Source organism: Hyperoodon ampullatus (genome assembly GCF_949752795.1).
Source record: "Hyperoodon ampullatus genome assembly, chromosome: 8".
Lineage (NCBI taxonomy): Eukaryota > Metazoa > Chordata > Mammalia > Artiodactyla > Ziphiidae > Hyperoodon > Hyperoodon ampullatus.
In genome coordinates, this window is record NC_136921.1 from 80,796,157 (window position 1) to 80,802,156 (window position 6,000).

The window sequence follows — 6,000 nt, forward strand, 5'->3', positions numbered from 1 at the left end:
TATGTTTTTTGAGTGTATATCTGAGTTACTGGTTCCCTGGTCTGTTCCAGTAACAACATATTTTAATACCTGTGTCTTTTCATAGAATTCATACTCATAATATGGCATTATTATTATATTTCCTGCTATTATGAAGGTATATTCTAGATAAGTTATAAATTATCAGACTTGTCAAAAAATTGTGCCATTTTTGCTACTAGTTCTGAAAATGAACTTCTGATTTGTGGTGGGACAAGGCTTTTTTTTTATGCTCCATCAACTGGTATATAAATCAGAAGGTTTGGGAACAGTTATTCTGTTTTACTTAAAAATCAATCAACCATCTATTTTGTGCCTTCTAAATTCATGGTAGACAGCACAAAGTAGAATTAATGGTTTCAGCCATTTTATGTCATTTCAGTGGCGACATAGTCACTCCAAACTCTAGGCTGCTGTGGAATAATCACAGCTTTTATACTTTTCGGTGTGGAAAGAGTTTGTGCTTAACTGCAAACCTTAAATACCCAGGGATGTGTAATCCACCTGTGTCTCATCACCTGTCATGAATTAAATGGATAAGTTTCTTCCCCAGTGCTAAATGAAAATGACACAGCATGAGAAAAATATCTTTAAAAATTTCTGTGGAACGTGGTTGCTTTCTTAAGGGAGTAGAAAGGTTACTTTTGTATTTGAGCATTTACTTGCACTGATTTTGGTTTCTTTACTGACAATGGAATGAAAACCATGCAGCAGTTGGTATCAGAGATCTAGATTAGTATTGAGTCTGTTACTGTTTGTCATTTAACCTTCCTCAACCTCAGTGTCATCGAAGTACCTTATCATGTATGAGGCAACACTTTGCCATAAAGAAATAAGTATACATATTTAATTGGAGTCTCCTGGTTCCTAAGTTTTAAAATGAAATTAGTTTAAACATGTAGGGCTTCCCTGGTGGCGCAGTGGTTGAGAGTCCGCCTGCCGATGCAGGGTACATGGGTTCGTGCCCCGGTCCGGGAAGATCCCACATGCCGTGGAGCAGCTAGGCCCGTGAGCCATGACCGCTGAGCCTGCGTGTCCGGAGCCTGTCCACAACGGGAGAGGCCACAACAGTGAGAGAGGCCCGCATACTGCAAAAAAAACCCACCCCACCCCCCAAAAAAAATGTAGAAATCTTTCAGTAATCTTTACAGATGACTTTGATTTCTGTGGGATGACATGGAACAAGGAACCATCACAAATCATGAAAATTTATTTAAAAATAAATAATCCTTTACCTTCTTGTTCACTTATCAAGGGCTAGAATAAAAAATTTGAGTCTTGGTCAAAAGGAAGTAAAGAAGTCTCTTTGAAATTCCCATGCTGCTGTCTCTAAATCATGAGAAGACAGGCCAGTTCTAGACTCTCAGATTTTTGTCTGCAAGGGGAACTAGGGTTTGTTCAATATTTGGATATGCTGAGACATTAAAGATTATAGTGAACAGAGTTTCTTGGGGCTTCATCTACAGCCTTGCTGTTTAGAAACCTCTCATAGTTCTTTGGCAGTTCTATTTTAATTTTTTTCCTCTTCTTTCTTGTTCTTTGTGAGCTTATTATATAGAGCTCTTACATAATTTTATATTCCTATTAGGGCCAGACTTTACAAAATTAATTCCTACTGATGCCTTGGTGTGGAATATATATTATTAATGAATATATGTGCATTATAATTTATTAAAACACATCAAATTTAACATACCAAATTTTCTCCAGAACTGTCCTTGCAAGGACAAAAAAGGTAAAAGACTGAGGAGATGATCTCTTTGATTAAAAACTAAAGTGTTTTTGTGTGTTAATGTGTGTGAGTAAAACAAATACATCCTTCTGTTAATCAAGAAAGACTGTGGTTCAAAATATCCTATTGTAGGGGTGGACGACAGAATGTCAAGCCTGGAAGGAACCTTAGGATCATTTATTTAGGAAATATTAATTGAGGGACTACTATGTATCAACACTGTGCTTGGACTAGGTACCCATAGTCCCTGCCCTTAAGGAACTGACAGTCCATTGAGAGAGACGGATTTCTATACTAATAATTATAATACAATTATATATAACTGCTTATTGTCTGAGGTCCATAAAAGGGAGCAATTTATTCTGCCCAGAGAGGTATGGTTCAGGCAAGTTTTTGTGAAGAAGTGATATTGGGGTAAGTTTTGTAGACTGGTTGGGATTTGACCAACTATTTGTGGTGGTGGTAGTTGGGGGAGGGTTGTTAGGAAGACATATCAGTAGAGATCTGCTTGGTAAGCAGGGAGGCGGCATGTATATGGACCCAGAAGTAACAGAGAGCATGGATTGTTTGGGAGGGAACTATAAGCAGTTCATTACGGGTAGAGACCAACCTGCCCAAAATGGAGTGGAAAGAGAAAGGAATGGAAATTTAGGCAGGATATAGATCACCAAAGGCCTCATTCAGCACACTAAGGTAAGCTGTGGGTGGGGAGTGGCATGATCATGTGGAAGGTTGGAAAGATGGTGGCGGTATGAAAGGCAGGCAGATAGGGAGTGATCCGAGAGCAATGGTTTTCACACATTTTGGTTTCAGGATCCCTTAATACTCCTAAAATTATAGAAGACCTCAAAGAGCTTTTGTTTAAGGGGAGACTTATCTATCCATATTTACTGTATTAAGAATTAAAATAGAAAATTTAAAAACATGCTTTAATTAACTTAACAAGCCCTTGTATGTTTACATATAAAACAGATTTTTAATGGAAATAACTTATTATCCCAAAGGAAAAGAATCGAGTAGAAGAATGAACTTGTTTTACATTTGGGCAAATCTCTTTCCTGTCTGGCTTAATGAAATACACCTAGATTCTCACATACTCTTCGGGGTTCCATCTGTTGAGATTTGTTGTTTTGATTGAAGTACAAGAAGAAAATCCTCCCGGGACTTCCCTGGTGGCACAGTGGTTAAGAATCCGCCTGCCAAACCTGGGCTTCCAGTAGTTTGGTTTTTGTTATTTTGTAATTTTGTTCTTGTTTTTCTTCTACTGTTCAGCTCTGTTTCAGATAATTGCAGTTGATACATTTCTATGTTCTTTAAATCTTAGATTGAGAACTATTTAAATATTTCTTGCTAGAAAATGGGAATTCAAAATCAAGAACAATCTTGAAATTAAGAATTTGATATTTTAAACCATTACCTTTATGTTGTATTCAGCTAAATGCAGTTTTTTTTAAAAATTTTTATTCTTTTTTAAAAATAGATTTTATTTATTTATTTATTTATTGGCTGCGTTGGGTCTTCCGTTGCTGTGCATGGGCTTTCTCTAGTTGCAGCGAGGGGAGACTACTCTTCGTTATGGTGTGAGGGCTTCTCATTGTGGTGGCTTCTCTTGTTGTGGAGCACAGGCTCTAGGCGCACAGGCTTCAGTAGTTGTGGCACACGGGCTTCCATAGTTGTGGCTTGAGGGCTCTAGAGCGCAGGCTCAGTAGTTGTGGTGCACAGGTTTAGTTGCTCCACAGCATGTAGGATCTTCCCGGACCACAGCTCGGACCCATGTCCTCTGCATTGGCAGGCGGATCCTTAACCATTGCGCCACCAGGGAAGCCCAATGCAGTTATTCTTAAGAGCTCATATATACAAAGCAAAAAGTTGCAGAGTATAAAATTAAGTTCATGGCATTTTAGAAATTACCTGGAGTATCGACTCCCACTGCTTGTTTCTATGAGAAATAAAACTTCTCAAGAAACACACACACACACACACACACACACACACACAAAGAATCCACCTGCCAATGCAGGGGACACAAGTTTGATCCCTAGGCCAGATAGATCCCACATGCCGTGGAGCAACTAAGCCCATGTGCCACAACTACTGAGCCTGTGCTCTAGAGCCTGTGAGCCACAACTACTGAGCCCGTGCACCGCAACTACGGAAGCCCTCGCACTCTAGGTCCTGTGCTCTGCAACAAGGGAACCACCACAATGAGAGAAGCCCATGCACTGCATCAAAAAGTAGCCCCCGCTCGCTGCAGCTAGAGAAAGCCTGTGGGCAGCAACGAAGACCCAACACAGCCAAAAATAAATAAAATTTTAAAATAAAATAAAAATTTTTTTAAAGAAAGAAGAAAATCCTCTCACATATATGTAACTGGAAAATAGGGAATATTTTAATTTCTTTATCAGACAATTGGGAATATTATTCTTTGATAAACACCAAAACTCTACAAATGGTACTTTCTTAAATTAGTTTCAATGTGGAATCAGAAACCATATCAGTGAACTTTTGATTGATCTTGCCCTTTGGATGGATTTTGTACCATCATGCATGGATCATTTGGAAAATATCAGCACATTATTATGTAGATTTTCCAAATTTTGACAAATTTTATTATATAACATTCAAAAATCACATTTGTTAATATCACCATTGATCTCTTGAGAAAAGTCATAATGTATTGGAAGACTGTCAAGCTCCCAGTGTCAGATAAAAGGTTTCCAAAATTCCAATTTCCACTTGAAAGCACCAATTTTAACATTGGCAACAAATGCTGTCATTTGCTTTCCCTGAAATGACAAGATTTTCCTTTGTTCATTTTTGAGAAAATATCTGCCAAATACCCAAGTCTGAATAACCATAGTTTGTCAGTTCTTTCTTTCAAGTGAAAATGGGGTTCCATGAAAAAAAAAGTGGCGTATTCAGCTCCTGACACAATCACACAAGTGCTTTTCCTTGAGACAACCATGGTGCTCAGTATGCAGAAGAAATGCTTTATGTATTCTTTCCCTATCATCATACAGAATATTAAAAATACATGTTCTTTAGGGTCAAGATTTAATAATGTTAATAATATTTACTGCTTCATCAAAGATGTTCTTATGTGAACTGGCATTTTTTTTCTTACTGAAAGTGTTTGGTGGTGAAGAAAACAAGGACTCCTCCTTCAATATGACGCCACTGCCTTGATTCCCACTCAGGCATTAGCAGTTTTACCTCATGACTTTAGCACTGTCAATGCAAATGTCAGAACAGCGAAGAAAAGGCAAATGACACCTTGGTATTGTTAAGAAAATAGTTTCTACCTCAGAGCCCCTCTGAAAGGGACTCAGGAACACTGCATTGTCTGCAAACCACCCTTTGAGAACAGCTTCCCTAAAAGGAAGCAGATGGACACCAGTGGTCTAAAGCAGAGGGCAAGAGAATTTGACTATAGCTTTATTATTTAAGGGCACGGACTTGGCAATTAAGACTGCATTCAAGTCCTGGCTCTGCTACATTCTAGCAGTGTGACCTTGGATAATTTTTTTTATCCTTCATAATCTTCTGGTTCCCAATCTACATAGTGAAGATAATGATAGCAATGATAGCACATACTTCATAGAGTTAATGTGACCTTTAAATGAGAAAATGCATCTAAAGGTGAGCAGGTGCCTGGAAAATAGTAGGCAGTCAATAAGTTAGAGAGAAAACAAACCATGGCCCGAGGGCTGTACTCAAGGCACAATTAGGAAGAGAAGACCAATAAGATTTTGTGATGATTTGATAGAGTGAAGAAGAGTTATGGGGTTAAGTTCATTTCCAGATTTCTGGTTTAAGCCACAGATTTAACCCAACCGAGACATGGAGAAGGTTTATAGGGCACAATAATAAATCCTGCTTGAGTTTTATTTAGTTTCAGATGCCTGTGAGACAACTGGATGTGTAATTAAAATATGGGTCTGAGACTCAAGAAAGCTGCCTGGGCTGGGAAAATGTTGACTAAGCAGTCACCAGTTGAAACTGAAGAATATGCAGTACGTTATTTAGGAAAAAATTGGAAGATGAAGAGCAGGACTCCTGTGACTACCAGTTTTAAGGAGAGGGAACACAGAGGATATTAGACAATGAAATTAGAAGAGTTATATGGATACCAAAAGAGGAATTTCCAAGATGCTAATTAAAAGGCATGCATTGGATATGACAATTAGTCGAACTTCCTGCCTTTAAAATAAATGGGGAACAGGCGCAGAGAAGCAAAGTAATCTTCACTG